This window comes from Manis pentadactyla, chromosome 3, assembly GCF_030020395.1.
Source record: "Manis pentadactyla isolate mManPen7 chromosome 3, mManPen7.hap1, whole genome shotgun sequence".
NCBI classification, from domain to species: Eukaryota; Metazoa; Chordata; class Mammalia; order Pholidota; family Manidae; genus Manis; species Manis pentadactyla.
Window position 1 is genome coordinate 104,382,219 of NC_080021.1, and position 27,776 is coordinate 104,409,994.

The 27,776-nt window shown below is 38.2% G+C and overlaps 1 protein-coding gene across 3 annotated transcripts in view; it reads right to left on the minus strand.

Moving 5' to 3' along the window:
• LOC118915912 (neuroepithelial cell-transforming gene 1 protein-like) overlaps nucleotides 1-27,776 on the minus strand; it is a 65,979-nt gene that overhangs the window by 28,624 nt on the left and 9,579 nt on the right. For 2 of the 3 annotated variants that reach the window (XM_057498242.1, XM_057498240.1), the window contains exon 2: nucleotides 10,126-10,185. The gene's annotated coding sequence lies outside the window, so the exon portion shown is untranslated. Of the gene's footprint in view, nucleotides 1-10,125; nucleotides 10,186-14,273; nucleotides 14,341-27,776 lie in introns of all 3 variants that reach the window. The other variant, XM_057498241.1, reaches the window with a different exon arrangement.

Genomic DNA, 27,776 nt, shown 5'->3' on the forward strand with positions numbered 1-27,776 from the left:
AATTAAGTGAGTTGTCATAATTACACACAGAAAAGAAATCGTTCAGTAATTTGAAAACATGGTAATTTGTACATCCTTACTATAACCTATATGTAAAAAAGCAAAAGAAAATGACAAGTAACACATAAAATGTTTTCAGTAAGTGTAACATTTATAGTAATGCAGTAGTAATTTATAGAAATGTAGACTGCTGTCTTTGACCCATGGGGAAATCAAGTATATAATTTAGTCAGTATCTCCAGGAACCCAGATTTTTGGTGTAGCTGAAAGAGATCTAGATAATAAGAGTGACAAACTTATGTGAAAACCCTTAGCCTTGAATTTGAAAGAGTATAAATTCATGATTTATTATATCTTAAAAAATTACATGTATTTCCTAGCTCTGCTCATAAAACAGGATGAGAAACAATGATCAATCCAAGGAGTGTGCATAAAAAATGCCCAGATTTTAGCCTCTACCATTTCCTAAGGAAACCAGGGCTTTTAGAAATGACTGGTTTCAGGTGTGGAGCAGAAAAAAAAAGTGCAAGCGGTCCTGGAGTATATTGTTATCTTGGAAGTAAAGAAGGTCTATCAAACCTCTAAGATCTGTCTGGCCAATGGTTTCAGACCCCAGCGAGTTCGCTATGGATGCAGTGAGACCAAAGAAATGACAGTAGAATGATTCTTTAGGATGAAAGTGTTTATTACCTGGCTTGTTATCGTGGAGGTGGGTCAACCACTAGCATTTCTGCCTCCGCCCAGATTACTGGGCTGAGCTCTCTATATGGTGCAATAATAGCTCATTGCCTGAAGGCCTGGAAGTGGCAGACAAGCAGCAGGCCAATTACATAATCAGGTGGTTTAAGTTCAGTGAGGATCCTAGCCATAGGAACCCGAACTCCCCCACACTCCACCACTCCACGATTCTCGCCTTACAGTCTACATGCTCTCAATCTTCCACAGTGGTCCCTGTGCGAGAAACCTGGAGCACTGTCACCAGATTCCAAAACAGCAACAGAGAGTAACAACAACTTAAAGATAATAACAAAAATTAAGAGACAACAAGATTTTGATACAGATAACAAAAAGTATAATAATCCTCAAGCCAGAGGAGGTTCCTAATAATGTAGACTGCTGTCTTTGACCCATGGGGAAATCAAGTGAATAATTAAGTCAGTATCTCCAGGAACCCAGATTTTTGGTGCAGTTGAAAGAGATCTAGATAATAAGACTGACAAGATTATGTGAAAAACCCTTAGCCTTGAATTTGAAAGAGTATAAATTCATGATTTATTATATCTTAAAAAATTACATATGTTTCCTAGCTCTGCTCATAAAACAGGATGAGAAACAATGATCAATCCAAGGAGTGTACATAAAAATGCCCATTTTAGCCTCTACCATTTCCTAAGGAAACCAGGGCTTTTAGAAATGACTGGTTTCAGGTGTGGAGCAGAAAAAAAACGTGTAAGTGAGCCTGGAGCAACTTGTTATCCTGGAAGAAAAGAAGGTCTATCAAACCTCTAAGATATGAGGTGAGGGTCTGTCTTGCCAATGGGTTTCAGACCCTGGCAAGTTCACTATGGATTCAATGTGACCAAAGAAATGACAGTAGTAACATGCTTTGGGGGGAAAGTGTTTATCACAGAGGTCGACCACTAGCATTTCTGTCTCCGCCCAGAGCACTGGGTGGAGCTCTCTCTCTCTATAGTGTAATAAAAGCTCATTGCCTAAAGGTGTGGAAGCGGTAGCCTTACAACAGGCCAGTTACATCATCAGATGGTTTAAGTTCAGTGAGGATCCTGGCCATAGGAACCCCAACTTCCCCACACTCCATCTGTGGATAAAATGAGAGTTCCTGTGGCCAGGATTCTCACCTGGCCCTGGTTGACTAGCTCACTGCACACCTGTGGGCAATACATGGCTGTTGACTCTATATAAAGAGCTCCGCCCAGTGGTCTGCGTGCAACACGGTGGCAGGGCTGCAAGGCTGCAGGAGAACAGAGCAGAGATTGGAGTGGTGGCACTGAGGACAGAGGCCCACAGGATGGCTGTGTGGGACAACTGTGCAGAGAGGCCCAGAGGATGGCTGAGAGGGATGGCTTTGAGGACAGAGGGGCCTAGAGGTCGTCTGTGTGGACAAAGAGGCCCAGAGGCAGAGACTGGCTTGCTGCATACAGACTTGCTCTGAGTAAATGAGATTCTAGTGATTGACCAGCCACCTGGAAATAAAGTCGGGCATAACCCTTTCACCCCAAAGAACATTTTGCTGTCATTTTCTTTGGTCACACTGAATCCATAACAAACTTGCCCGGGGCAGAAACCCATTGGCAAGACACCACCCCCTCAAGGATTCTCGCCTTACAAACCACATGCTCTCAATCTTCCGCAATGGTCCCTGTGCGAGAAAGCTGGGGCACTGTAACCAGATTCCACAACAGTAACAGAGGATAAAAACAACTTAGAGGTTAACAAAAATTAAGAGACAACAAGATTTTGACACAGATTACAAAAATTATAATAATCCTCAAGCCAGAGGAGGTTCCTAATAACAAAAATTATAATAATCATCAAGCAAGAGGAAGTTCCCAATCCACAAAGACCTTAGGGGCGATAAGACACATGCTTTAATGAAAACAACATAGGCAAATCTTGTCCATCAGGTAGGATGCATGCAAGAGAGTGATTCTGTGATAGGACTGTAGCAGGAGGGGGATCCCATCCAGGTCTAGTGTACCATACTTTTCCTCCTCTCCCTGTGGGGGTTACTGAAGGGTCTATATATAGTGCTACTGGAGGTTCACGCACTGGCCATAATGATAAAACAAACTGCCCAGTAAGAATCTCCTACCTTCTGGCCTTTCAGGATATACTACTGTAACCTTTGGGGCCACTCTGCGGTTATTCCAGGAATAGACAGGAGGCCAACTTCCAGGCCTTGTCCCCAAGATGCCAGGAGAGCCAGCCATCATTGGTCCATGTGTCGAAAGGTCCAAGGCCAGGTCTACTCAATGGAGTCTCCAGGGTTCAGTGCAGTTGGTGCTGGCAGCAAGATATTTTTCTGGTGGCCAAACCTCAGCTTTTGTGATTCTTCCTTGGTTTGTACTTCCAGGTGTATAGGGGAGGCAGCCATATGTGTTAACATGTCTACAGGACTCAGGTCTCCCTTTCAGGGGTCTCTCGTTCAAACACCATGGCACGGTACATGAGCAGACTGACCATCCCCACAGACCATTGGTATCTGACTTTAGTCCAGATTTTGACAAGCCACTGTGCCTCTCTATCATGCCTCCTGTGGTAGCATTGTATGGCACATGAAACTTGCATTTGATTCCCAGCTGTGGCACCCATTCTTGCAGTGTATGTCCAGTAAAATGGGTGTCCTGATTATGCTCAGTTACCTGTGGTCAGCCATAGGCGGCAGAGAGTCACTCCAGGCCTCTTTTGGTTGTCTGCTGGTGTGCACAATGGGTAGGAAAAGCAACCAGAAGTCCAGTAGCCGTGTCCACACAAGTCATGGCATACTGATATCCTTCTGACACAGGCAGAGGCCCAATATAGTCTATCTGCCACCTGACGAGGGGTATACCCCTCTTAGTTATTTTCCAATGTTGCTGTGGAACTTGGTGTAAGTCCTTTTGGAGCATACGGCACACTCCTGCCGGGCTCTACTAACTTCTTCAAAGGTCAAAGACAAGCCCCACCGACGGGCTACAGGCCACATTGTCTTTTACCCCGCATGCAACAAACATTGATGTAACCACTGGGCTACATCAGAGGCAGGCTTTCCTTCTAACCAATGTATCTGGGCCAATTTATCTGCTTCATCATTTCCTGGGGACACGAGTGGCAAATGACCTGTCACATGGTAAACTGTAATTATTTTAGTTTGACCACAGGCCCATAGGTCTTGCCACAATTCTTGTCCCCAAAGGGGTCGGTGAACAGCCAGACAGGTGGCATGATACCAGGTTGGTAGCCACAGGGTCAAGCCCTGATAGGCATCCCAGCTGTCAGTGCAGACAACTATAAGGGAGGGCTCCTGGGTGATCACAAGCCACGCAGCCCACAGCTCTGCCTACTGGCTGCTCTTCCCTTCACCATCTTCCATCCATATTGTCTCAGTCTTAGGATGGAAAGTTATGGCCCTCTATTTTGGGGGCTGCCCATGGCTGGAGCTGTCTGTGTACCATGCATCTTGGAGTATAGGGGCCCTTCCCTCCCGATAAGGACTTTTGGCTACTAAGGATTCAAAAGGAAGTTCTTCCTGCTTTTCACTAGTATATGTAACCGGCCTCAATAACCATTGGGAAATCTTCACTCAAGGGGCTATTAGAGAGGGCACTACATTGCTGTAGGTAAGCACCCCATTTGGCCAGTGTGGGCGTTTGTGCCAAACCACTCCTTGGCTTTTGGGTCTAGTCTCACACCCACGCCAAGATGGGATAGTTGGTAATTAACTTTATTGGGGCCATTCCAGTGATGGGTTCTGCATCCAGCAAGGCATGATATATGGCAGCCAGTTCTTTTTGTATCAAAGTGTATCATACCTCTTCCCCATTCCAGAGTTGTGACCAGAATCCAATAGGTTGGCGAGTTCCTTAAAGCTGCTGCCAGAGACCCCAGCTTTAACCGTCTTCAGTCACATGTGCACCCAGCTCACAGAGCCTTGATGGGTCTATCACACTCAAGGCCTGAACAGCCTTGACTGCCCATTTGGCTGTAGTAAAGGCAGATGCACAAGTCTCATCCTAGTCCCACCTGATGCCCTTTCATACCAACTGGTATAAGGGCTTCAGAATTTGTGCCAAGTGCGGGACAAACTCTCCAGTAGCCTAGAAGATCCAGAAACTTCTGCAGCAATGCTACAGTTGTGCGGGTAGGAAAACCCTGTACTTCATCTATAACTGCTTCTGGTATAACTTGGGTCTCACCCAACTAGATGACGCCCAAGAATTTGACAGACAAACCAGGTCCCTGAACCTTGGTACTGTTCACAGCCCATCCTTTCTCTTGTAGATGTTGCAGCAGTTTACCTGCTACACCTTCTAGATCTGAAAGAGAATTGGATGTGAACATGACATCATCAATATAATGATACAGCCGCACCACTGGCGCTTTCTCCCATGTAGTCACGTCTTGGGCTGCAAGTCCGTGACAGATGGTGGGGCTCTGGAGGTATCCCTGTGGAAGCATGGTGAAAGTCCATTGCCATCCTTCCTACATGAAGGCAAACTGTTCCTGACTTTCCTGCTCAATGTCAATGGAAAAGAAGGCATTAGCAAGATCTACCACATAATGGTATGTTCCTAGTTCATGGCTGAGGGTATCCATCAGGCCTGCAATAGAGGGGACAGCAGCATGCATAGGGGGTATGACTTTATTCAATTCTCTGTAATCCACAATCACATGCCAGGAGCCATCTGGCTTTTTTACTGGCCACACTGGGGAATTGAAAGGACTATGGGTGGGCTTTATAATACCCACCTTTTCCAGCTCCTGGATAGTGTCTCCAATCTTTTTATGTCCTCCAGGCAGTTTATATTGTTTGGTATTAGTCACCCGCCAAGGCACAGGCAGAGCTATGGAAAGGTGCCTACCATGTCCCCTCAGAACTGCCTTCCCCACACATACTAGCAGTCTGAACTCACCTGCAGTGGTCTGCAACCATACACAATGCAGGATATCAATCCCCAAAATATACTCAGGGATAGGAGATATATACCTAGTATACTCTTTTGGGGGTAGACACCCTATTCCCAAAGGGATTTGGGCTTGTTTCACTCAGCCTTATCCCTATATCCGGCTATGATACTGGGGTCCCGGGAAAACTGCTCAAGGTTATCATGAATCAGTGCACATTCAGCCCCTGTGTCCGCCAGAGCCAGGACACATTGTCTGTTCACTTCACTGGGGACCAATGGATAGCTATTTCAACATGTGGCCTCCTGTTCCCCCTGGTCCCTCAGGGTAGATATGTCGACCTTCCCCTCAGTCAAACCATGTTCCCCAATCGTCTTCCTGTGTGGGCTTGAGTGAGGTTGTCTCACTCTCCAGCAGGAAGTCTTGCAAACACACAGTTCAGACTTGTAGCTCTGGCTTTGACCTCTGCCTCTTTGGTCTTAATAGCTGGAACTGCTGCTCTGTTTTCAGATGTTGCCATAGGTCTAGTAAGATCTAATTTGACTTTCCATCTAATTTCCTTTCATCTGCTCCTGCCGGTATTAAATCAACCCACATCTGGGTCCTCGTAACCTTCATGAGATCCTTTAAGTTCTTCTTGTGAGTAGAAGACCTTATTTCTCTCCGTTTTTTCATTGCTTCAACCTCTCCTCAGTCGGCTACTGTACACGTTACCTTGCTAATGGCTGGCCATAGTGAGAGGAAAGAATGGCCACTAGAGACCCAAAGACAGATGTGGGAGGTGTTTGAAGCACAGTATTTCTCAACCCAGTAGTGAAAATCTCTTCATATGGGCCATAATTCTCTGGACTATACATGGCATTTCTTATGCTTAGCTCTCATAACACCTGTTGGAGCACAGCATACATCTGCCATCTAACAGGAGAGGATGGTAGATCACCCTGATTGGGCCACACAGCACGAAGTGCAGCTATAAGCCAATCGAGGAGGGAGTGATTCTCTGGGGTCTGATGTGCATTTCATAATCGCTGCTAGCTTTCCCATCTCTGATCCCAACAGAACAATTTCATCCACCCCTAAGTCCCACAGACGCAGGAGCCAAGCTGATATTGACTCTCAGGGCTTCTGCCTAAACCGGGAGCCCAAATCCAACAGCTCCGCCTGACTATAGGGGTGGAGCACAGAGTGCTCCATGAGGGGACTGCTCCTCTCCTAGAGGAACTTTCAACTGCTGGGGATTTTCCTTACAACTACTAGGCGTGCTTTCAATACGGGAGGGGTCAGTGCCTCTGGCACCACCCCTTCATCCTTCCCCAGCTCCACTGTTTCCGGGGCTGATGGCACCTTTCTCTCCCCTGCCCCGAGTGCCTCCTCTGCTGCAACCTTTAGCTTTTCTACCGCGCCTCACAGCAATGCTAGCTCAGTCTTCAGAAGCTCTTACCTTCACCTTAGTTCTCCACATCTGGCGTTCTTGTGCCACCTCCTCCTGTGCTTCCCTCAGATAATCCACTGTCTGCCCCCTCCTAGGGGCAATCCGCTGAAGCACCCCTCCCATAAGGGAAGCCTTTCTTTCTCCTTAGTAGTCAATGAACACTGTGGACTTCACCACTTGTCTTGTCAAAGGCTTTCAGCCCCTGGCAAGTTCGCTGTGTGGGCCAGTTGGGGTTCTTATGGCCAGGATTCTCATGGAACTTAAACCACCTGATGATGTAACTGGCCTGTTGCTAGGCTACCTTTATGGAATAAGCTATTATTGCACTATATAGAAAGCTCGGCCCAGAAGCTGGGTAATAAACCTTTTCACCCCAAAAGAACGTTTGCTGTCATCTTCTTTGGTCACACTGTGTCTTGCAATGGGTTTCAAGCCCCAGAAAGTAGATATGGTTTTTTCATTCGTAGTATTTTATAAACTCATGGGTATCAACACACTTGTTGTATCATGATCCACTTCAATTATTATTCTTACTATGATCAAATCATCACATCTTTGGCCACTGGGTGCTACTTCAGGGTGGCTCCTATGTCCTTTTCCCCCCTGCTTTACTAGGCATAATTCACATGGTATAAATTTAAGGTATGTCACATGTTGACTTCCTGTGCCCTACTGAAATTCATTAGAGAATGTTAATAAATAAAATTCATGATTTTAAAAACTGGTAAAGGAATGAATCAAGCACTTGTTCTGCCTTTAGTATAAGTTAGTACTTCGTAGTAACCAAATGGTTATGAGAGGAATTTTCTTTTTACTGAAATGTTTCAGTTAGTAAACAGAAGGGCTGACAAAGTACAGTACCACCGCTTTGCCACCTCCAATGAAAAAATGCATCTAGGAAATGATAACTAATTTTGAAAATAGCACAAAAAGACATATACCACCCCGTGTGAAGCACACAGTCAATATAAAGAATCTCCACACCTAGCCACCAATCAGTTGAAATATAGGGATAGAGGAACATAGAAAATGATACCAGGGGGATACATTCATGAATATCCAGGCTGTTGAAAGCTCTATAGGAAAAAAGACATGATTTCTTTAACAACAAAAAAACTGCAAGAAGACAAAGAGCTAGAGAGAAAACCTATAGATTAAAAGATACTTAAGAGATATAATCAGCCACTGTGTATAGATCCTATATGAATTCCAATCAAACTTACAAGATGAACAAGAACAAAACCAAATGTGTGAATACTGAATTGGATGATACAGATGAAATGACAGAATGTCTAGGATTTGCTTAAAACTAATCTAGGGTAGGGTAGGTGAGTGGATAGATGATGTGAGATGGATCTGATGGTACACTGATAATTGCTGGAGCTGGGGTGAAGAAAAGGAGGATGATCTTTAAGTACATTTGACCATGGATTTTATTGTGGTAAACTGCAAATACTGTCTTATTTTTGTATTTGATTTGAAGCATATCTTAATACCCAGGTCGTCCTTTCACACTATTTTCTTCCTTTAAATACAAATTTTAAAAATGCAACTAAAACTGTTTTGAAAAAAACCCAACACTTGAAATACATAATTCTTCTATAAAGATGTTGTAACCACACACACATGCATGCATACAATCCGGCCTCCTGTATTTGCTAAAATGTTGATGACACACCTATAAAAATTTAATTTTTAGAAAATAACTTAGCTTCAAAGCAGTAGCAGCTGTCATCCTTAAACATGTCAAACATTTCAAAAAACTTATTTAAAACTACGTAACTTCTTCATAACAATGTTTAAAAAAGATTCCTTAAAACCAAGATGGCTCTATAAAATTTGCCAAATCACAAAAATTGAATAAGCAATTTCAAAGATACCAGGTGTTTGGACTTAACTACAATTTTACACAAAAGGATACATAATCATTTTTAAGTGTGCACTGAGTTTTAGTTTATCGTAGGTCACAAACTGTCAACCCACGGGCTATAACTGACTTGCAGGCAAGTTGTCTGGCTTGCATGGTTCAACAGTTAAAAATCAGGAGATTTCACATAAAAATAACCTTTATTTTGACAGTGCCACACACAGCAATAGCTGGAGCACAGCAGCAGCTACCTCTTCTAGGGAGGACATGGCACTCTACTTTCACCATACCTGCTTTTTATTTATTTATTTAATTTATTTATTTATGAAGGTATCATTGATACACACTTATGAAGGTTTCACAAGAAAAACAATGTGGTTATTACAGTCACTCTTATCATCGAGTCCCCACATACCCCGTTGCAGTCACTGTCCAACAGTGTGATAAGATGCCACAGAGTCCCAATTTGTTTTCTCTGAGCTACACTGTCTTCCCCGTAACCCCATACACACCATGTGCACCAATCATGATACCCCAAAATCCCCTTCTCCCTCCCTCCCTCCATCCCTCCCCTCCCCTTCGGTAACTGCTAGTCCCTTTTTTGGAGTCTGTGATAGTCTGCTGCTATTTTGCTCCTTCAGTTTTGCTTGAAATACACATGAAGATAGCATCTCAGAAACAAGCCACCATGAAAAGAAGAGAGAGAGATCTATGAAGTTAGAGAAGCTATCTGAACCAAGCTCCTTTGTAGAAGTTCAGGAAAACTAAATTCACATTAGAATGAGCAGAAAATTTTCCAGAAATGAGGAAAATCATTTGGTATTTGTCTTTCTCTGTGACTTATTTCACTAAGCATAGTACCCTCTAGCTCCATCCATGATGCTGCAAATGGTAGGATTTGTTTTCTTCTTATGGCTGAATAGTATTCCATAGTATTTCATATCCATACCTCCCTTCTTTGCAGCTACATGTCTGGTCTTCTTAGGCATTTGAGTTTGTGATTACTAGATATGACCTAAAATCATTCATGGGAGGTTTTCTCTTAATTTTTAACAAAGTACTAGAGCAGAAAAAACAATTTATCTATGAGAGCCAATATTACTCAGTTTTGCACTTTAAAAATGCAAAAGAAATCAGCATTCATATTCTTACAGCACAGAAATAAAATTGCTTTTCTTTGACAGAGTAGTATAAGGCTTACCTTCAGATCAAGGCTGCTAAGGCTTACAACATCATCAGCTTTCTCTCTTCATTTTCTTTTCTATAAGAAAAAAATGGTTTCATTTTTACATAGAAGGGAATGCATGTTACCCATTAGACTGCATACAACTAGTAAAATTACTTTTAAAAAAATAGCCTTTGCCTGTATTCATAAGAAAATTATTTGGGATGCTCATAAATTATCTTTAGCATACATACTGTCTGAAGAGCCCCCTGACCAAATCATGTGTTTGTGAAGTGATTCCACCCTATTAAATAATTTACTTATGTAAAGTTTGTAAGAACACAACTCTTACTTAAGTCAAGGATTGTTAGAAAAAAAGTAAAATATGTTTTACACATAATGGGAAACAAGTTTTTTTTTTAAAGGAACATATTTATTTTTCCCATGGGGACAGTTATCTTTACCATACAACTTTTCTCATGGCCCAAAGTAAGATTTGTTGTTTGAAGCAGGATTTATCAGCTGGAAGATGAATACACACATCCCTGGCATACCTTCCAGGAACCATTTATCCCTTCATTCAGCAATACTGGTGCTAGTAGAAGCAAAAACTGCATATATAGCTTTAACTTCTGGTCTTTAACCAATATTGAAGAAGAGTCCTTAAGTAACACTTCTTTCTCTCACATCTCAAAATAACTCTTCAGATTACTTGTGGTACAGCCTAGTTCTTAATGAACTCTCAAAACTGATGAGCCAGGGCTCCCTTCCAAGTCCTGGCTCACCCTGAGGAGAAACTGGTGGGAGTGCAATCAAAATTGAACAGGATCAGAACAATGGAGGAAAAAGGGAAGATAAAGCCGAGATGGAAGTGGGGAAAATACATGAAGATGGCATCTCAGAAACAAGCCACCATGAAAAGAAGAGAGAGAGATCTATGAAGTTAGAGAAGCTATCTGAACCAAGTTCCTTTGTAAAAGTCCAGGAAAACTAAATTCACATTAGAATGAGCAGAAAATTCTCCAAGTCAAATCCAATACAAAATCACCCTAAGAAAAAAGAGAATAAAGGCAGAATAATATCCCATCATGATACCCCAAAATCCCCTTCTCCCTCCCTCCCTCCATCCCTCCCCTCCCCTTCGGTAACTGCTAGTCCCTTTTTTGGAGTCTGTGATAGTCTGCTGCTATTTTGCTCCTTCAGTTTTGCTTGAAATACACATGAAATACACAGGGAAAGCACCTCAGAAGGAAATGCTCAAGGCTGCAAAGCAAAATTATAACATACAATTTCGAATTTAACTAAAAGACATTAAGAAAATGATAAGATGGGAAAAAACAATACAAGCTGATTGGAAAAAACTAAAAAAATGAGGAAATCTTTACTGATCTTAAGGTCATGTTCAGAAGATGCAGAAAAGTATGAATAATTTGATCCTAATTTTGAAAGCAAACTAAGCAAAAACCCCGCATCTCTTATTTGTGAGGCTATGTAAATAATTCTCTAAGCAAAACAGAGAAGGGTACATATAATGTTGCTGACATGGATTAAAGTAGAGGTTGGGGGGATGGAAAGACTTAGAGGAGACAAGAGGAAAGGAGGACACCTCGAGACAAAAAGAAGAGTGCACTGAGGGAAAAAGCACATATATGATAATATTTATACATTTACATAAAATCATACATGTGCATGGACATATGTATGAAGAAATTTAACAGATTTTAAAACATCCTATGTTTTCTTTCAAATTTTTTAAGGTTTTGCTTTTCATATTTATATATTCAATCCATCTAGAATTTACTTTTGTATGTATGTGCTATGGGGTAACACAGCCAATTGCCCCCATCCCAATACCACTTACTGACAGCACCATTCCTTCATAGTGCTTATGACACAGTAAGTTCTCATATATATGTAGATCAGTGTCTGGGTTCTCTACTTTGTTCCATCAGTTATTTGTCTATACCTGCACCCACATTATGCTGTGTAATTATTGTACCCTTGGTGTTGTCTTAATAGCAAATACAGTACATCATATGTTTCCTGACTGGTATCCTACTTTCACTGTTCAGGGCTTTCTACTTTTCAACATGAAGTGTAAAATGAGATCTATTATATTCTAACGTGATTTATCAGAACTGCACTGGATTTATTAATTAATTTGGGGAGAATTGACATTTTTATGCTATTAAGTCTTTTCTTGAATGACTATGGTATAATCATTTAATTAGGTGTCCTTTGTTCTTTACTAATGCTTTCCAATTTTTCCCATAAAAGTCTCACAGATCTTTTATTAGGTTTATTCCTAGTTTTTAAAACTGTTTTTATTTCAATAAAAGCATCTTTAAAATTACTGTTTTAAATAAAATTTAACTGTTTACTGCTAGGCTATATACATTCTATTTTTTTCTTTTTATAGCTTTTATAGCCAGTAACCTTGCTTGAATTCCTGTTAGTTCTAATAGCTGCTACTGCTATTCTTTGGATATTCTATGTAGACAATCATATTGTCTCTAAGTAATGGAATCATACTATCTCTTTTAATTTGCTACCACTTGTTTTCCTGTCTTACTGTGTTGGCTAGGAGCACTAGTACAATTCTAAATGATATGCTGACAGCAGTCATCATTTTACCATTATGTATGCTGTTTGTGGCAGGTCTCAGGCTAAGGAAGTTCTTTTCCATTCTTGGTTTGTCAAGAATTTTATCATGATTGGTGTTGATTTTATAATTTTCTACTCTTGCTTTTTCTGTTTTCTTTGGTTTACTCCATTGTTGGTTTTTTAATCTCTTGAGTTATATACTTAATTTTTGCTTTTTCTTTCTTAAACTATGTATTTAAAAGTTACACATCTTCCTTTAAGTACTTCTTAACTGCATTCCAAGGTTTTAATACATGAACCATCCTTTGTCATGGGAGACCTCTACAAAAGTGTTTTTCCGAGATAACTTCCCTGAAATGTAGGAGGAAAATGTTAGAACTTCTATTTTTATGCATTTCTTAATCCTAAAAAGAAGCTGTATAGTGTTTAATATACAGATGAGTTCATCACCACTCATAATATAAGGTTAAAGACAATAGCAATCTAATCAGATCCAATAAAAAGTCAGCCTCAAACTGTTAATTTATCATGGCTATTTGAAATAAATATTTATGGCCACTATCATTAACCTTACTGTAAATGAGTACTGTGCTTTGAGATATTAGCTAATAATGGTGCTACATACATAAAAATTACAAATAAATATATCAGGGGTACTTGATCAAAATATGTTTGCTGATATGTTTGGAGACAATTCTCCACTAAAGATTTTAAGTTTAGGTTCGTAAACCAGTAAAGGAAAGGGACCAAGATGAAAGTTTCAAAGGAAAATGCAGAATTGAAGGCAGGATATTCTTGCTGTGAATGTTTTACTAACCAACTAGTGTATATAATTGGTATAAGAGTAAAGAAATATTGTACAGAACTCCCTGACAGATATATAAATTAAACACAAAAGAACAGGATACAAATTAAATATGCATTGATGAATCCATTAGCACATCAATACATGTAGACAAGTATAGTTTGGCAAACTAGAAACAGTCATTTTTTGCTATGTTCCCCAAATAAGAAAAGCAGAAGACTCATGCTTTATTTGTACATTATTTATATGAGTAGTAAGAATAGGTAATGAGTTTTTAATTATAAAAAGAATCAATTCTCCAGTGTTCCTTTGCACAAAGTTGATGCCTCTGTACAGTCTCATTCTAAAAATAATTCACTCCTTCTATACTAAGATGATTAATAAGAGAAAATCCATTCAATATATTTATTATCTGCAATGAGTTTTACATTTTCAAACAAGAAAAAAGCCATTAGAGTATGTACAAAAAAAAAGCTTCATATTTCATGTTATAGTCTCCTAATTTTAACACTGGTAGGAATAAGAGAAAGGATTGCATTGAGCTGAAGATGAATAGATCTGGAACTTTTCAAAATCTGTTTCATATTTAACTGAAAGAAAAAGTTCAGCTTGTTTGCAGAAAAAATTAAATTAGGCTGCTAGAGATGGCAAAAGAAACTCTGTACCTCAACATATTCCGAGAACTACAGAAAACTGAGCTGTATGCCAGGCTGAAAGACAGCCCATGAGTGAATTCTCTCTAATGACTTGAAATAAAAACCCATTATCTACTCACCAAAGTGAAGTCCCAATGGGGGCCAGGTGTTAAAAATGTGAAGGAGCTACCTCTCTGAAGGGAATATCTGTTAATAGACTATTCAAACAATAAATAGAGAGTAAACAGTAAAATAAAACACTAGATAGATAAAAAACTATTCTTTCCATAGTTTTAGAGTTAAAGTAGCCTCATACTCATTCAATTGTAGAAACAAGAGGGAGGGTATACAAACATCAAGTTATAGGTTCTGGTCACTTTCAGAATCTTTACAAAATAGTCATTCAATTGTAGAAACAAGAGGGAGGGTATACAAAAATGAAGGTATAGGTTCTGGTCGCTTTCAGAACCTTTACAAAAGGGAGAGACCCTTTATAAAGTTAAGATTATTTAAACAAAAATAATAATTCACTAAACCAAACAGTTTATTTTGGATCATATACATGGTTCAATTATATGAAATCTACATATAGAAAAAACATAGAAAAAACATATTCAGAGAACTGTACAATGTATCTTTACTTCTACCAATTACATACACAAATTGTCAATAAAACGTTCATAGCAAGAATATCCTGCTTTTAATGCAATTCTGCACTTTCCTTTGATATATATATATATATCACCAATGGGTTAAATAAAAACAGTAAATAATGCAAGAAATAATTTGATAAAATTCAACATTCATAACTAATATTTTAAAAGAATGAAAGGATATTCTTACCATAAGAAATAAAACCTAAAATGCATTTAATTATCATTTGTTTAAATCTCTACCATACACTGATTTCTTTTAAAAGTATGCTTTAATACACCAAGTGAAAAGCTTTGAATAACTATATCTAAGACAAAGACCTCAAGATTAAAATTTGACTACAATTTTGTTTCTACTATTCAGTGACAGATTTTTCTTGTGTCATCTTTTAATTAAAGAAATAAAGTAAGAGAATCCTTATGACAAAACCTGTCTTCACCTTTATAAAATATAAGCCTCTATGTTTACAAAACATGGAGAAAATCATAAAACATAGCCAGCACAGGAATTAAAAACAGTTTTGAAACTATACTTATTGTTAATCACTTCAGATACAAATAAAATAATAGGTTTTTTCTGCCATTGTGGAAATTAAGACCAACAAAAAAGAAAGGCAAAGACTATTTATTCTGAGCTTACTATATATAGCAAGGGAGTCAGCCACCATCACTTCGTTTAGGCAGACTCAAAGGCAGGCTGAGAGGGGGAAAAGCTTTATAGTGGAAAAAAGAGAAGGCTTCAAGTGTGCCCCGATTAGAGCCTGCTGGGTGCGGAAGCTGTAGGCAGGCTAACTAGTAGCAGGCATCATGTGTGTTATTTGGCTTGCTCTGGTGGGTTCTAAATTGGAAGCAAGAACAAAAGTTAAGGAAGCTGGCAATTATCAATCAAGTCCTAATCCTTTTGGGTCAATTGTTATTGTTTAGCTTTCTGGATTGCCAGGCATATTGTCCATTGGTATATTCTGCCTCTCATCCTTAATCCACACGGGCTGTGTTCTCCATAAGTTACACAAACACCACAGATGGCTGTTATGCCTACAAAAAATGTACAAAAAAAAAAAAAACATTTAAAGAAGACCTAGTATCCATCCTTCTTAAAGCATTCCAAAAGTAGAAGTAAAGGGAATACTTAACTCTTCCTATGAGGACACCATCACTCTAATACCAAAGGCAGACAAAGAAACCATAAAAAAAGAAAATTACAGACCAACATCCCTGATGAAAACAGATGCTAATATACTGAACAAAATATTAGCAAACTGAATTTGAAAATACATAAAAAAGATCATCCATCATGACCAAGTGGGATTTATTCCAGGAATGCAAGGATGGTACAATATTAGTATATCCATCAGTATCACACACCACATTAACAAAAAGAAGGATAAAAATCAAATAATCATCTCAATAGATGCTGAAAAAGCATTTGACAAAATTCAACATCCATTCACAATAAAAACTCTTACAAAATGGGTATACAGGCAAGTACCTCAACATAATAAAGGGCAAATACGACAAACCGACAGCCAACATTGTACTTAATAGCAAAAAGCTGAAAGCTTTTCCTCTAAGATTGGGAAAAAGACAAGAATGCCCACTCTCACCACTTTTATTCAACATAGTACCGGAGGTCCTAGCCATGGCAATCAGACAACACAAAGAAATAAAAGACATCCAGATTGGGAAGGAAGAAGTTAAACTGTAACTGTTTGCAGATGGCATGGTATGGTGCACAGAAAACCCTAAAGAATCCACCAAAAAACTACTAAAACTAATAATTGAATTCAGCAAAGTTGCAGGATACAAAATTAATACACAGAAATCTACTGTATTCCTATATACAACAGTAAACTAGCAGAAAATGAGTAAAACAGCTCCATTTATAAGTGCATCAAAAAGAATAAAATACCTAGGAATAAACCTAACCAAAGAGGTGAAAGACCTATATTCTGAAAACAACAAGACACTCATGAAAGAAATTAAAGAAAACACCAAAAATGGGAACCTGTCCTGTGCTCATAGATAGGATTAATAGTCAAATTAATAGTCAAAATGGCCATACCGCCCTCAAAGCAATTTACAGATTCAGTACAATCCCTATCAAAATACCAACAGAATTATTCAATAAACCAGAACAAAGAGTTCTAAAATTCATATAGAACCAAAAAAGACCCTGAATAGCCAAAGCAATCCTAACAAAGAAGAAAAAAGCTGGGGGGATTATGCTTTCTAACTTCAAGTCCTACTACAAAGCTGCAGTTATCAGAACAATTTGGTACTGGAACAAGAACAGACCCACAGATCAATGGAGCAGAATAGAGAGCCCAGATATAAACAAAAGCATATATGGTCAATTAATATATGATAAAGGAGCCATGGACATACAATGGGGAAAAGACAGCCTCTTCAACAACTGGTGTTGGCAAAACTGGACAGCTACATGTAAGAGAATGAAACTGGATTACTGTCTAACTCGGTACACAAAAGTAAACTTGAAATGGATCAAAGACCTGAATGTAAGTCATGAAGCCATAAAACTCTTAAAAGAAACATAGGCAGAATCCTCTTGAATATAAACATGAGCAATTTTTTCCTGAACACACCTCCTCAGGCAAGGGAAACAAAATAAAAAATGAACAAGTGGGACTACATCAAATTAAAAAGCTTCCATACAGTAAAGGACACCATCAGCAGAACAAAAAGGTATCCTACAGTATGGAAGAATATATTTGTAAATGACTCATCTGATAAGGGTTTAACATCCAAAATATATAAAGAACTCATACACCTCAAACCCAGGAAACAAATAACCCAGTCAAAAAATGGGCAGAGGACCTGAACAGACACTTCTCTGAAGAAGAAATACAAATGACCAACAGGTATGTGAAAAGATGCTCCAAGTTGCTAATCATCAGGGAAATGCAAATTAAAACCACAATGAGATATCACCTCACACCAGTTAGGATGGTCACTATCCAAAAGACAAGAAATAACAAATGCTGGTGAGGGTGCAGAGAAATGCAAATACACATTTGGTGGGACTGCAAATTGGTGCACCTGTTGTGTAAAGCAGTATGGAGGTTCCTCAAAAAACTCAAAATAGAAATACCAGTTGACCCAGTAATTCTACTCTTGGGAATTTACCTGAAGAAAAAATCTCTGACTCAAAAAGATATACACTATGTTTACTACTGCACTGTTTGTAATAGCTAAGGTATGGAAGTAACCTAAGTGTCCATCAGTAGATACATGGATAAAGATGTAGTACATATACACAGTGGATTATTATTCAGCGATAAAAAGAAAAGAAATCTTGCCATTTGTAACAACATAGATGGATCTAGAGAGTATTATGCTCAGTGAAATGAGCCAAGTGGAAAAAGACAAATATATGATTTCACTTATTTGTGGAATATAAAAACAAAGCAGAACAGAAAAAACACAAAACAGCATTAGACTCACAGATACTGAGAAGTAACTACTAGTTACCAAGGGGGAGGGGTGTGGGTGGAGGTGGGTGGAACTGTTGAACCACAGTGATATATATTTGATAAAATTCTTTTTAAAGTTTTTTTTCTCAGTATAAAAAAAAATTTTTTTAATTAATGAAATATATTCAGGAAACTGCAAGTAGTTCCTCTGATTTGAGCATCCAAAGAAATAAGGAAGGGCTAAATCATGAGCAAAGACCTTACGTAGAACCCTTAAAGAGTCTGGGGCTTGATTCTGAATATGTATGGTAGTTATCAGCTATTGATTTCTAAGCAACAATAAGGACAGATTGGAAGAAGGCACGACTGATGAGAAAGGCCTATTAGGAGACAGATCCAATATTTCTTACAATAGATGATAAGGGGCTGAGGCAACAGCAAGCAAGGTCAGAGAAAAGTAGATTAGAAAGAGGGGTCAACAACAAAATTGGTAGGAGATTTTCTTTTTTCCTCTCTGCTTGTTCAGTTACTACCAAGGCTTTTGGCATAGTGAAATATAATGCTACTAATAGTAATTAGAAATAGAGGCAGAAAGACTTTAATATATTTAAAGTAAACATTTCCTAAAGAGTTATTTGAGAAAGATTAAAATACAGTAAGCTTTTCATTACTCTTGGAGTTCAGATTTTTTTTGAGGGCCTCTCAGTGGAGCAAAGTAACTTCAGGAACTGACTTTTTAGCCACTGCAGGAAAATCAAGCAAAAATGAAGAAAAGAGTATGATTTTTGAGAAAACATGGAGTAAGGTATAAGTTAAACAAAGAAGGCATCTGAAATAAATTATAATTCACACAACTAAACAATAAACATATGTATCATAAACAAATAATAAAAGATTATAGGGACAACAGGACCTTCATATCACATGAGTTCTCAGAGCATTATTAAAAAACACTGCTCAAGGTAAGTGAAGTGCTATCATATCCTACATGGTTAGAAAGAGCCATCAGTGGGGGAATGGGTTGAGAAGCAGCAATAATGATTTCTCAGAAGATTATTTTTAATCTAGTACAAATATTCATTTCAAGATGGTAATCATGGTGGTGCTTAAAATATTCAGTAGATACTTCCTTTCAGGTATAAGACAAATGTTAAGGAGAACACACAAAACCAAACTTATTCATTTCTTTATTCTCTAGAATCGACCATACTGACCTCAGAATGGGTTTATGTCTGAAAGTTGGAAAGAAAAATAGTTCTTAGGAATTTTAAGCAGGTCAACAAACTGGAAAAATATTTCCAATCAGAAGGCAAGATTCTTTCCAGCACTAGCTGTAATCAGCTTTACAGTAATGCTACTTTTTCCCATTTCAATAACAAGTTTCTATTTATTTTGAACACCCATGAAAAAAACGAACCCAAAAAACAAACTGTGAACAGAAACCATGCAAGACAGTGCCAATTTTCAAAAATCTTGGAAAGACATACAGTCATTTTTCAGAGGTCTGACTCAAAATATAATAGCTATTTTAAATCCTTGTGGGAAAAAAACTGATTTCCCAAAACATTAAGATTTTAAGTAGCTTTCTAGAAGATACCCAGTATAGTCCATTTAAAGAGAGGTTTAAGAATTCAAGAACTTTTGTCCAATTCCCTTTTTTCATATATCTAATAAATAATTTTAACATTTAAGGCATAAAATAAATGAAGTAACCAGCTTGGTGTGTTAAATTGTGTTTCTTATTATCCCCACCGTGACTTTTCTTGGCCTCTAACATACTTCCTTTTGTATCATTTCGTGTGTTTTTGAATAATGTAAATTATTTTTACACTAAACTAGTTTTAGTCTAAACAGAGCATAATTACAATGGTAAAGCTGATGTTCAAAAAGAGAATTTGATTCATTTTTAAACCAAATTATATTTTCAGAGATTATATTTGTGTCTCTGCCCTTCTCTATCATGGCAGATAATTAAGACCTGAACTGGAATATAAATGGCAGAAAGGTAGGTCAATGAACATTTTCATAAAATATAGCAGACAATGTGAGATAAGTCTTCCAATGAAAAAGGAAAACAATCCACAAAAATACAAAGACACTGGCTTATTACTAGGTAGGTTAGTTAGGGGTTTATAATGAGAACCAAAATGACCTAGCAAAGTAATGTTTTTAAAAAGCAAGCAAAATAGAAGGACTAGAGGAATATAGCAGAGTAGGTCACTGATAGTGGCAAGAAAGACGACTTGAAGCATAGGGACACTCAAAATATGACAAAATATAATTGAAAATTGTGTCAGATGCCTCCAGGTTTGTTAAGAATTACTTCCTATGTGAAAACAAGAAAAGAATACAGTAGTACAGAAACATAGTTGCTGGGCTAAGTAAATTGTCTCCACACATCAGCAGTGCAACCCAAATAAATGCCTCAGCCCAATTACAAACTTCTATGCAAAACTCACAAATAGCTGAAATAAAAATTTTAATCTGTAAAAGCCAAGGGCACCATAAGTATAGAGAAAACGGTATAAAATAACATAGTTAACATTTGTTGATATTTGGGTTGCTCAGGTTCTTGATTTCTTTGCAATTCAGGCAAAAAATAATGACAATTATTGCAGACACAACTCATTTCTTTGGGTCAAATATCTGAAAGCATCTGTTTTGATTGCCCCTCATCTTTGCTACTAAGTCTCTTCTCCTGCCTCATAAAAACTCTAAAGGAGTGGATAATCATGTAGACTATATCCCCTGCCACACTGGGGGCTTTCTGTATCTGAAGTTCCCAAATAATAGATACATCTTGGAACATCTCTAGTCTAGAACACAGCTGACTATCTAGAAACCACACACACACATTCCAGACATCACAATGTCCTTTATACTCATACCCACACTATCACTGCCTTTGTATTATGCAAACTTAATACATTCATCAGGATGCCTTGCCATAGCATCAAATTCAGGAGAGGGGATACAGAAAGTTAACTGTGAGGCAAGAGAAAATTATCTAAAAGCATACATCATTAAAAGTCTACTAGACTTTGAAAACACTTTGGCCACTCCTTAAAAAGTTGAACTTAAGACCTAGCAATTCCACTCCTAGGAAACTACTGGAGAGAAATGAAAACATACCATTCATACAAAGACTTGAATGTAAATGTTCATAGCAACATTATCCATAGTAGCCAAAACTGGAAACAATTTAAATCTCTAACAACTGGTTAAAAGAGTAACAAAATGTGATATATTCATTTCATATAACAGAATACTATTTAGCAATAAAAAGGAATGAAATATTCCCACATGCCATAATATGGATGAACTGCAAAAACAGATGCAAAAGACTATATGCTGTATGATTCCATTTATATGAGATATCAAGAAACAGAAAATTATAAAGACAAAAAGTAGATCAGTGACTGCCTAGGCATGGGAGTGAGAATAAGGAATGACAACTAGTGAGGGAGTATTGGGGGTGATAAAATCTTTTAATAGTGGACTGTGGTGATGGAAGCACATCTCAAAACATTTACTAATAATCATTGAATTGCACACTTATAATGGGTGCTATGATATTCAAGTTATATGTTAATAAAACTGATCAAAAGTACAGTCATTTGATGTGGGAACAAACAGCAGCAGGAACTAATGTGGGCATCCTTTTACTTTTAGCAAGTATTAGTATAAATAGTAATAATAATGACAATCCTGGGTTATCAAGAACTGACTCGACTATTTGTGCCTATATGCACTGATTTAGGTTGAAGTATACTGTGAAAAATAGCCCATCCCAAAAGTTAAACTCCCCAAAAGGGAAGAGAATCCTCGATCTGAGTTTCTACAGCAGCTATCCTGGCTTAAGACTGCCATAACCCTGGATATCCACTCTACAAATTCACCAATTTTACTGGAAAAACAAAATTGAAAGAGTAAGTCCAATCACTACTGGTGATTGGACACAGACATATTATTTTTCTACCAATATATAGCATTACTTCTAATCGATTAAAAAGGAAAATATAAAATCCTTATAAAGGTCAGTTTTTAGATTCCTGCCGTACAGGTGATGCCTAATAGTCAATGGATTCTCCTAAGATCCCAAAGGGCAGGAACAGAATTATTTAAATGCTATTTATATGCAGTATTTTAATACTTGTGAAGAGCTCCTTAAATGTGGTTGAGTGATAGTAATTGTTCCACTAATTTTACTGATGCATCTCTTTACAGACATTCAGTGGAGGAAGCATGGCAAACAGAACATTAAATTAAGAGTTAGAAAACACAGGACAAAATTTTTCCAGCGTCTCACTGAATTTCACTAAGCTTCAAATGCCTCATATATAAAAGAAGTTGTACTATTTTGTAAGGCCCTCTCTTTCAGTACTGAAATCAACAAACCAGTGTTTTTTATATTTTAAATGAATAACCAGTAACAGCTGCAAAAAATTTATTGAATGTTTATTATGTACCATGTACTATTCTAAGCATTTTAGGTGCTGATATGAGTTATATGCATTAACTTACAATCCTCATAGCAACTCTATAAAGCAGGAACTATTACTATTTCTACTTTATAAATGAAGAAGCTTGGGGACATGCATTAATTAACCTGGTCAAGGCCTCAAAGTAGAGAATCAGGATTCATATCCAGTTCATTTCGCTCTAGCATATTGTGTTATTTATTATATATACCAACTCTACAAAAAAGTTGATTGTAGAGCTAATTGCTAAATATTCTTTGATAAAGGGTACATAGGTGATACCTCAAGTGTTTTCCTGTAGAAAATGAAAATGATATCTAGTATTTATTTGCATGCTTAGGTACTATTCTAGTGCTTTACATCAATTATCTCACATAATTTTCACAACCTTATGAGACAGATACTATGAAGTGAGACGTAAAGAGATTAAGTCCTTGAAAGCCAGAGTTTGAACCCAGGAAATGTGATTGTAAAGCCTAAACTATTTAAACACTGATGTTTTATTTGGCTGTGGGTCTCACTCTAAAAGAATGTACATTCCCAGAGAAAAGAGTTGACTCAAACCTGGGGCCAGAACAAACTGTCAGGAAAACTAGGCCAGAAAAGCAGGCCTTCTCCTGAGCTCTGAACCACGTGGTACGGCTCAGGGCTGTCAGTGGACACACTCCTTCCTACTACCCAGAACAGACAGAGGAGGAAGTTAAGAGGGGAATGCAGTTCAGAAGCCTGACATAAAAAGCCTAACATAGAAAACTTACACCTCATTGGATTCTGGTTGTTTCTGCTCTTTTCTCCCCCTAATTATCTTTCCCTTGCTATAATTCTATAGCAGTCAGCACACACACATTATGTCCAAAAATTTTTTTCTTTACCTCAGCATGAAGTAGTTCCAAGTATGAAAATTCAGCAGAGGCGAATCAGCTTAACAACTCTTTATTTAACTTGGTACAGATTTAAAACTAAGTCATTTCTTTTAAGTTCTGCACATCCTAGCCATTTCTATTCCCTAGCTCCTTCTCTAGTCTAGCCAATTTCTTGCTAGGATGGGAGGATTGACAATTAGCAATGGGTGTAGTTAGCAATGAGCTCCAACCACTTGGGCCAGGTTGATTAAAGGGCCGGCTCTGTAAAAAGTAGTTATGCATGCACATGTACGTATATACACCCCCAACAAAAGCTGACAAGGTTCACTTTAAACTCCTGACTACAAATTTCAGATGGGTCTTGAGTTCTGCCCAGAAAGTTATTATATTTCCCTTGTCATTTCCTCCCCTACCCTCTGAAATAACTATTTCAAATCTTACTCTCTTTACTCTTTCAATACTCCTTCCTCATCCCCACCTCATTTGCAGCTTATGAATCTTATTGTATTATATGCCACATGCTTGTACTGTCCAATCTGCCAACATACCATGAACTTTTTCTTTTCTCTTTAATAATGTATTATCTAAAGCCAAAAACTCTATTTTACAGTTGGTCATAACTTCTCTTCCCTACTCTTAAAAGCAGCCGAAGACAAAACACATTAACTTCAAAGGAACAAGAATTGAACATTAAATGTAAATGGATCATATGTATCAATTTAAAGATACAAATTGCCAGGAAGGGGGAAATCCTTTCTGAATAAGTTAGTGTAATCAGGTCATCTTGAGGAAAAGCAGTTGTGTGATTGAATTGTGAGCTATATTAGGTGTTCATTTCCATAGTAAAATATTTTTACGTGAGAGGGTGGTCAACAGATAAACTGTCATCATTATTTGGACTTGTATTTTGCAGACATTTACTCTATAATGGTACAATGGAGCATTGCTGCCAGTGATAAAATTTGAGCTTTCAAATGAAAATCAGAATTTTTGAAAATTGTACCCATCTCTGTAAGCGTGATATCTTCTCAACACTAAAAAGTTTTTCACATGAGATTGGTGGTGATATTAATAATTGTGATTTTTTGCTGGCATGCAACAGTATGTATTTACCTTTGGAAGACCTGCATAATGCAGTGCACCAATATTTTCCAAATGATCAATGCATAATGTCACAAAAATATGCATTGGTAAAAAAGATTAATTTAAAATTTAAAAGACCAATGGATTTTACTGTAACAGAAAAAGAAAACTTCATTAATACAGTTTCAGATTCCAAACTGCAGCCAACTATTAAGAAACTACCACTTGTCAGTCCTAGCGTATTACAAAAGAGAAATATCCACAATTGTCTGAAAAGACTTTTAAAGATCTCATGCTTTTTTGAACTAAAAATCTATCACGGCAGATGGCAGCGTAAGAAGTGAGGCAGAAACCTTCTCCCAAAACCACAAATAACATGAAAATACAGCAAATATAAATAATCCTGAAAGAGCGACTAGAAAGAAGACTGCAACAGACAGCCTACAACTGGGGAAAAGAGAAGACCTTACAGTAAAGGGTAGGTAGGAAAGCTGCAATTCAGTGGTACCCAAGCCCTCCTCATTTGCAAACTCACCGGCAAAAGGAAGAGAAACAGAGTGGGCAGGGAGTAGAAGGCCAGGACTGCTAAACAACCACCCCTGGAGAGCTGCTCTGGCAACACGAACCCACATTACATAGTGTTCTGAAGATTAGTGGGGTTGGAAAGCAAAGACAGGCAAAATACATGGAGAGACTGAGATTCCAGCCGCTTGTGAAGAACAGGTACCCACAACTAGATTCTCTGGGACAAAAGAAAGGTGGGCACTTTGAAAGACACCCCAGTAGTGAGTGGACAGCTAAAGGGGCAAGGATTACCCAGAGCTTACTGCTCAGGAGAAAGGACAGGTGGACTAAATTGTCCTGGCACACTCAGCCCAGCAGACTGGGAACTCTCAGGAGCTTCAGGTGCTCTCTCCCCCTGGTAGGCGAAGCGCTGAGTCCCCCTAATGTGACATGCAGCATGATGCTCCTTCCTCCCGGCTGGTACCAGTTTGCAAAACTGCTGCCACCACCACAGCGCCAGGCCAGCCAGAGGGCAGTCCCGCCTACAGCAGCTACAAGGGCGTAACGCAGAGGCTCAGTCATGCGTGCTCAGCCAAGTGGCCCTGGGAATGAAGGCAGGCACTGCAGCTGGTGAGCAGAAAAGAGCTCTTTCTTCCCAGTAGGCACCAGCGACGCTCACCTGTGCACCTGCCACCGCTCCAGGTGCTGGGCAGGTCCAGAGAGTAGAGCTTCTGGGCAAAAGAGGGCACCGCGACCTACACAAAGTTATTATTCCACAGGAATCACTAGAAATATGAAATTGCAAAAGAATCTTGTACAAACCAAAATCCCTCAAACACTAGAAAGAGAGCTAAGTGCAACTGAAATCACCAATCTTCTTGATAAAGATTTCAAAATAAAAATCATAAACATGCTAATGGAACTGGAGAAAAATATTCAAGTTCTCAGTGAGGATTTCAAGAAAGAGATAGAAACTTTGAAAAATGCAGTATCTGAAATGAAACATACAATGGAGGGATTTAAAAGCAGATTAGATGAGGTGAAGGAGATGGTAAATGAAATAGAAATTAGAGAACAGGAATACAAAGAAGCTGAGGCACAGAAAGAAAAAAAGGATCTCTAAAAATGAAACTACAAATGAAACAATATTCATATTACAGAGGTACCAGAAGAAGAGAAAAAAAAGGGGAAGAAAGTCTCTTGGAGGAAATAATTGACAAAAACTTCGCCAATCTGGGGAACGAAATAGTCTCTCAGGAAATGGAAATGCACAGATCTTGTGACCAAAGGATCCAAGGAAGACAACACCAAGACATATAATAATTAAAATGGCAAAGATCAAAGACAAGGACAGAATATTAAAAGCAGCCAGACAGAGAAAAATGATAACATACAAAGGAAAACCCATCAGGCTATCATCAGACTTCTCAACAGAAACCTTATAGGCCAGAAGGGAGTGGCATGATATATTTAATGCAATGAAACAGAAGGGCCTCGAACCAAGAATACTTTATCCAGCAAGACTATCATTGAAATTTGAAGTAGGGATTAAACAATTTCCAGATAAGCAACAGTTGAGGAAATTTACCTCCCAAAAACCGTTTCTACAGTATATTTTAAAGGGACTGCTCTAGAAGGAAGTCCTCCCAGGGCAAAATAGCTGTCACCAGAGAAAATAAAACCACAGTAAAGGAACTAGACCAATAAATAACTAAGGAAATGCAAAATTAAATCAACTATTCCCAAAGTCAGTCAAGGGATATACAAAGACTACAGAATATGACACCTAATATATAAAGAGTAGCAGAAGAAGAAAAAGAAGAGAGGAAAGAAAACCGCTTTAGATTGTGTTTGAAATAGCCTAACGAGTTATGTTAGAATGTTAGATAGTATAGAAGCTGCCCTTGAAACTTTGGTAACCATGAATCCAAAGCCTGCAATGGCAATACAAGTATCTATCGATAATCGCTCTAAATGTAAATGGCATGAATGTACCAATCAAATGACACAAAGTTATAGAATGGATAAAAAAGCAAGACCTATCTATATGCTGCCTACAAGAGACTCACTTCAAACCCAAAGACATACACAGACTAAAAATAAAGGGATGGAAAAAGATATTTCATGCAAATAATAGGGAGAAAAAAGCAGTGGTTCCAGTACTTGTATCAGACAAAATAGACTTCAAAACAAAGAAAATAACAAAGAAGGACATTACATAATGATAAAGGGGTCAGTCCAACAGGAGGATATAAACATTATAAATACCTATGCACCCAACACAGGAGCACCTACATATGTGAAACAAATACTAACAGAATTAAAGGGGGAAATAGAATGCAATTCATTCATTTTAGGAGACTTCAACACACTACTCCTCCCAATGGACAAATCAACCAGACAGGAAATAAGTAAGGAGAAAGAGGCACTGAACAACATTGGAGCAGATGGAGCTAACAGACATCTACAGAACACTCCACCCAAATGCAGCAGATACACATTCTTCTTAAGTGCATAGGGAACATTTTCAAGAACAGATCATATATTAGGCCACAAGAAGAGCCTCAGTGAATTCAGAAAGATTGAAATTGTACCAACCACCTTAACAAGATATAAAACTAGAAATAA